Source organism: Ornithorhynchus anatinus, chromosome X5 (genome assembly GCF_004115215.2).
Source record: "Ornithorhynchus anatinus isolate Pmale09 chromosome X5, mOrnAna1.pri.v4, whole genome shotgun sequence".
Classification (NCBI taxonomy): domain Eukaryota; kingdom Metazoa; phylum Chordata; class Mammalia; order Monotremata; family Ornithorhynchidae; genus Ornithorhynchus; species Ornithorhynchus anatinus.
This window is the reverse complement of record NC_041753.1, coordinates 30693069-30700632: the sequence shown is the minus strand read 5'-3', so window position 1 is coordinate 30700632 and position 7564 is coordinate 30693069.

Genomic DNA, 7564 nt, shown 5'->3' with positions numbered 1-7564 from the left:
ATTTTTTGCTAATGTGCTTAATAAACATTCATTTTTTTCACCATATCTCTTTCTTCATGCATAATCCTGTGTGCTTTTCAGAGAGATTAAAGGGAACACCACCCTTTTAAACTTTACCTGATCCCAAGATTTACTGAGCTGTCTGAACTTCACTGCCTCCTTCCTCTTGCTTGAAGCTAATTTCTAGTTATTCAATTAAGTTATTTTCTCTGATTAGGGCAATAAGCTTTTGGGAAGTTCATTCTGAATCCAGATGATTTAATACAGGAACCTCTGGGAACCAGGGAGAGAATATGGTAGGTCTGCCAATCCTATCATAAATCATCAAACAAAATGACAAATTAAATAGTTTAAAAACTAAAAACCTTGAAGATGCCAGAATATGAAATCAGTTTGATTAAAATGATAGATTCAAAAGTTATGGTGGATGCGATGAAAAGCTTTTTTTTATATGTCAAATTCTTTTGTTCAGGACTTTTTGATCAATGGACAATTTTATTTTTGTTTCTTTTTTTTTTTGCAATTTAATTCTAGGGGCTTAATTTTTTCAATTTGTCTTTAACCCAGAAGTCTGCCTTAGTTTTTCCAGCTGAAAACTAACCACCATTCTTATCTGAATTACCCAAACCTGTTGATTCTGTTCAACTGGCCTAGGAATCTCACTATCACAATGTTGCAGGAACTTCACACTCTTGACAGCCTCCATTCTTCATGGCAGCATGAAGTCTGAGACCCTTGAAGCTTACAGTGAACACTGTGCATTACTTCAATAGATCTGAAGGTATTTTAGAAACATTACCTTCTGAACCCTTATATCATTTCTTGTGTAGGACTAGTGGTTTGTGAAAGAAGCAGTCACAGGGACTAGGAGTATTTCTGAGTGTCTTCTTTGTCTCACACACTATTCTAGGCACTGGAAGTTTTGATGGAAGAATTTAAGACATGGTCCTGGTTCTCCAGAAACTTACAGGATAATAGAGGGAAGACAAGAAAATTTGCATGACCTTATAAATTTACAGAAACACACACACACAAACACCTGATCACACCATTTGACATTTTGTTGGGGAGGTTAAAGTGAATGGTAGGACCAGGAAAGGATGGGTTTAATTATGGAAGACTTCTGACAGAAGGTGAATTTTGATTAAAGGAGAAGAGGACTTGATTTGGCAAAATTGAGTGGGGAGAACGTTCTGAAGGATGTAAACCCCTTTGCGGCAGACATCTTATTTACTAACTCTATTGTACTCTTGTCAGGAAATTAGCTTTTTTATCCCAGTCAAAATTTTCCCTTCTCTTTCTTTTCTTTTCTTTCCCTGCTTCGCTGCCTTGATCTTTTGAAGATTTAATTCAATTAATAGTGTTTATTGAGCATCTACTGTATGCATAGCCCTGTATTAAGCACTTGGGCGAATACTACTTATACAGGAGACACAAGCCTTGCCCACAAGGAGCTTACAATCCAAGGAGGAGAAAGACACAACAATTTACAGATTGGAGAAAATAGAGCTTAAGCAGTGGAGTATGTAAACTGATATGTTCCAAAATGCTGAGGTGATGGGAGGTTGTAATCTGGGGAGAGGGAAAATTAATTGGGGAATGCTTCCTAGACGAAGTAGGCTTTAGGCTTTCTGAAGGGCTTTGAAGATGGGATGAGCTGAAGTTTGGCAGAGGGATTTCAGCTGGCAGAGCAGAGAAGGGAAAACCATAAAGTGGGAAGAATGGAGATTGCGAGCTGGGGTGTAATAGGAGAAGAGAGTGGATAGGTAAGAGGAAGCGAGCTGATGGAATCCTGCATTAAAGCCAAGGCACCCCCTTACAGATATAAGTCCCCAAACACTCTACCTTGGGCCTAACCTTTGACATGAAATTTGTAATCTCATTTGGTATAAAACTGCCAGATAACGCTGGTGACTTAAATATTATAATTCATCTTCATTTTGTCTTTTTGAGGAAGAATAGCATTATATTAGGGTCAAATAATTTAAATTTTCATTACCAGAAATTTACTGGGGTTAAATACTGCCTTTATACATTTTCTGGCTCTTACTCAAAAAAAGTGATTAAATTTTAACCATTGTAATTCCATTTTTTATCATCTTCACATTAAACCCAGTACTACTGAACACTTCTGCATACTCTGGCAGAACCTGGGCCTGAGAGTGAGATGATCTCTCCTATGGACATAGCTTGTCTGGTTAGCTCAAGTCCAGGAATTTTTTTAAAAAGCAGTCATCAAAGGGTTCAGTGTCTCCTGCAAGGGCAAAGTTTTTGAAAAGCAAACAGAAAGGGAATCTGGGCAGGGGAATATGCTGGAGGACTTTTACTGGTGCATGAAAATTTGCAGGTGTGTGTATGCCTGCATGTTTGTGTGCGTGTGTATGTGTTTTGGGCAATCATCCATATCTTCGCTTTTCAGACTTTCTCCCCTCTTCCCAACTCTCAGGGACTCGCCCTTCTCGTCTTCTACAGGAGATCCTCCATATCTCTTTAATTCTCCATGTAAAATGGCCTTGATGATGATTTTCTTATGTTCTTTTGCAAGAGTAGAATGATGGTATGCTATTGATGCCTATCTACTTGTTTTGTTTTGCTGTCTGTCTCCCCCCTTCTAGACGGTGAACCCATTGTTGGGTAGGGATTGTCTCTATTTGTTGCTGAATTGTACTTTCCAAGCCCACAGTACATTGCTGTGCACACAGTAAGCACTCAGTAAATACAATTGAATGAATTAATGAATATTTATTGAGCATTTTCTGTCCTTCTCTCTCCCATGATGACCTGGCCAACTACTTTGTTGAGAAGCAATGTGGCTTAGTGGAAAGAGCACAGGCTTGGGAGTCAGAGGTCGTGGGTTCTAATTCCGACTCCACCACTTGTCTGCTATGTGACCTTGGGCAAGTCACTGAACTTCTCGGTGCCTCAGTTCCCTCATCTGTAAAATGGGGATTAAGACTGTGAGCTCCACCTGATTACCTCGTATCTACCCCAGTGTTTAGAACAGTGCTTGGCACACAATAAGCGCTTAACAAATACCATCATTATTATTATTAAACTAGAAACCATGAAGTATAAGCTCCCCCAAATCTCCTCCATACATCCCCAGCTCCTTCCCATCCTTCTTTCTACTCTTTCTTGCCCATCTCGCAAGAAGAGATCTCCTACATTTTTGAAAATCTATGCCACTTTTACCTCCCAGCTCATCCCTTCTCACTTTCTAAAATATTTGTGTCCACTCCTCTTGCCCTTCTGACCACCATTTTCCACCACTCAATCTCTGATGGCTCCTTCCTGTCTGCCTTCAAACAACCCTATCTTAAAACTTACTCTGCACACAGTAAGTGCTCAATGAATACGATTGACTGACTTGTTTAAGATCTCAAGGTTGTGGTCCTAAATCTCCAATTGAATTTATTTTCTTGCATTCTTTTCAATTGTAGCTCTGATTAAAATATTATTTTGTTAGCCACGTTTAATCAATTGGTCATATTGTTTTCCACCCTCCTCAAGAAACTCCAGTGGTTGCCCATCTACCTCTGCATCAAATAAAAATTCCTCAACATTGGGTTTAAAGCACTTAATCACCTTATCCCCTCCTACTCACCTACTACAACCCAGCCTGCACACTTTGTTCAGCTAATGCTAACCTTCTCATTGTACCTCAATCTTGTCTATCTTGCTACTGACCTCTTGCCCACATTTTACCTCTGGCCTGGAATGTCCTCCATCCTCATATCAGACAGATAATTGCTCTCTCCCACTTCAAAAATCTTACTGAAGGCACATCTCTTCCAAGAAGCCTTCCCTGACTAAGCCCTCCTCTCCTCTTTTCTCACTCCCTTCTGTGCTGCTCTTACTTGCTCCTTCACTCATCCTACCTCCCATCCCCACAGCACATATATGTAGTACAGTGCCTGGCACATAGTTAAGTGCTTAACAAGTACCCTAATTATTATTATTATATATCTATTTATATAAGTTATTTATTTATTCATCTATTTATTTATGTTAATGCCTGTCTCCCCCTCTAGACTGTGAGCTCATTGTGGGCAGGAATGTGTCTGTATATTGTACTCTCCCAAGTGCTTAGTACAGTGCTTTGCACACAGTAAGTGCTCAATAAATACGAATGAATGACCGAATGAATTGTACTTTCCCAAGCGCTTAGTACAGTACTCTGTACACAGTAAGTGTTCAATAAATGCAATTGATTTATTGATTAAAAACAACCTACTCGGTATCAACCATCCTCCCCATCTTTCCAAAGCATCACCTTGGCTTTATCCTTGACTCCTCTCTCTCTGTGAGCCTGTTGTGGGCAGGGATTGTCTCTGTTGCTGAATTGTACTTTCCAAGTGCTTATTATAGTGCTCTGCACACAGCAGGTGCTCAATAAATATGATTAATTGAATGAATGAACTCTCAAATTCAGTCTGTCACCAAATCTGATCACTTCTTCCCCTATAACATCTCCAGAATCTGCCCTTTCTTCCCCATCCAAATGCTTACCAGCCTGGTTCCTGGCACTTGTCATATTCCAGCTAGACTTACTGCATCAGCCTTCTGGCAGACCTTCCTACCCACAGTCTCTCCTCTCTTCAGATAATTTTCTTTAATAATAATAATGATTATGGCATTTGCTAAGCACTTACTATGTGCAAAGCACTGTTCTAAGCACTGGGGAAGATACAAAATGATCAGGTTGTCCCACGTGGGACTCACAGTCTTCATCCCCATTTTACAGATGAGGTAACTGAGGCACAGAGAAGTTAAGTGACTTGCCCAAAGTCACACAGATGACAAGTGGCTGAACTGGGATTTGAACCCATGACCTCTGACTCCCAAGCCCGTGCTCTTTCCACTGAGCCACGCTGCATGATGTGCATGAGGCAAAAACTCTGGACCATTGACTTTAAGCCACTATCAGCTTTCTTCCTCTAGCTTCAAACAATGGCATTTATTGAGCATTTACTATGTGCAGAGGGGGATTTCAATACAACAGAATTAGCAGACACGTTCTACTTATCCTCACTTCTTTCCCACTCCATCCCAGCTCATACATTTTGCTCCTCCCAAGCAAATCTACTCACTGTCTCATTCTCATTTTTCTCATTGCTTGCTCACACCCTCCCTTCTGCCTAGAACTCCCTCCCACTTCCCATCCAGCAGACTACTGCTCTCCTCATCCTCAAACCCCTTCAAACTCCCCGCTGACTTTTAGGCCAACTGACTTTTTGACTCTTTGATGGCTGCTTTTGTATTATTTAGCAAGTGGACTCTAGCTGATTTGATTTAAACAATTTTTTTATCACAGGGCTATGTCTATGGAGACAAAGTGAAAGGGCAGTTAAGGTATTTTAGGTCCCAAACCAGCTGTTAAAAGAAAGATGGGGATTTTTGTGGCCTGAATTATTCAGATTTGCCATCTGTACGGATCACATTTCCTAGCCAAATATTCAAGTCCACTTTATTAGGTCTGTGTAGACACAGCCATAATGTGCATACACCATCCTCTTTACTTTGTTTCCCATAAATAGAAAATTGAACCCCTAGGGCACAGAGCAGTGGATCAAGGCAGGAGTGCTACGCGAATTTAAGGGAACTTTGAATATGAGACACATATGAGACACTGAAATTAGGCCTTGAAAAGGGAGAAAAAATCACCACCTTAAAAGGCCCCACTATAACAGGGAAGAAGCAATAGAGAAAAACCTGCTGTGAAGTATTTCATTTTTGCGATTCTTTAACAATTTACAGAAGAGATGGCACATAATGGAAGTTTTTTTTCCTTTAGGGAATCATAAATAAAATAGTAGTGTAATCAAAGGACAGAAGAAAAAAGACACTTCAAGTATTTAATTCTTATTTACGTTCTCCTCCATAATTTATGGCTTGCAGGCAAACCTGGATGGTTACAGAACACGATTACTCAGCCTTTGGTGCGTTCTCCTGCTGCACCCTGACTGTTAGACCCTTCTGAATCCTGAGCCTGCTGTTCTAATTTACTGCTTTCTTCCCGGGGATTAGAGAAGAGCTTGAAAAGGTCTTCAGAAAAAAGGAGAGAGATTTGTCACTGGTGCTCGTTCATCTCTCCGATCAATAGTGTTCTGCAGGTTCGGTCCCCAGGACAATCTCCAGAGGACTTACACACTTCTGCTAGGGAAACTTCCTAACATTTCCTTCTGAAGAAGCAGAGTTCATGTTCAGAGACTAGGGTGTATAACCCACTTCCTGTATGCTCCTGTGGTATTCCAAGCATTTCAAAAAGTCGACAAGTCAGATATGCTGCTCTCACACGCAACAATCCATTTAATCAACTCCCAGCCCAAACAGTGAGATGCAAAATAACTCTATTGGTATTTTCCTGGTGTCCCTTGAATACATTACTGCAGAGCAATAAAACACAACCAAGGCGATGCTCAGATGACAAGTTCCCTGTGACAAATTACCATTGATCTGAACAACTGTGTGTGGGGGGGGCGGGGAGGGGGAGATGCCAGCGATGGACAAACTCCACTGGGTTTCTGGGGCCACTGTGCTTGCCCATGGACCAAAGCATAAATGATTTCCCAGTATATACTCCAATGGAAAATGTTTCCTTTCTTTCTGAGATTTGCACTCCTGGACATGTTCACATCCTGGCACTGGTTTTCTCTTCAAAAGTGATCCTTGGGATAAGATGAATGATTTTTTTCTCCCCCTTGTTTTTTCTCAGTTCAAAAGTTAGCATAAAGGAATCATTATTTATAATTAGGCCCCAACTGGGAGTTGCCTTAGAAAGGAAAGCAAATGGTAAAACAAATACTAACTGCTAGTAAAACAGAGTATTTCAGAAGAGATAACTTTTCAGTCTACCATTTTCCCTATCTGTAATTTATTTTTTTGTCTGTCTCTCCCTCTAGACTGTATGCTCCTTGATGGGCAGGTAAAGTGTCTACCAATTCCACTGTATTGTATTCTCCCAAGTGCTTAATACAGTGGTCTGTGCACTGTAAGCACAGTAAGCACTCAATAAATACTACTTATTGATTGATTGATGACCTCTTCCAGCCTTACAATTCTTTGGAATTTTGGCCTTTAATAGTGAATGAAAAAACATATTTTGAATATGATGTAAAAATCACATGAAAACCAATTTTGCCTAATTCGGTCTTTGATTCCAAAGTGTCTCCTATAATGGTTTACCCAGGGCTTGAAGGGAAAGAAGTCAGCTGGATGTTGGCATATTTCTCCAGCTGGGGAAGTAAGGCAGTCTATTTCAGTTAGACAAGTAAGGCAGTTGAATGTTTGCATATTTCTACAGCTGGGGATATAAGACAGTCTGTTTCACTGAGGGAACTAATGCAGCTGGATGATTTGTATATATTTCAGCTAGAGAAATAAGACAGTGGTTCAGCAATTAAACCATGTTGCTTTTAATGAACCGGGGTTTGAAATGAAAATAGCCATTCTTGGTAGCCTATATATTGCTTACTGAGTAATAACCTCACAATATGCCACATTCCTTATCAGGGCATTTTAGGTCTGAGTCATAGTCTCAGTTTCCTGTACACCAAAGAGCTCT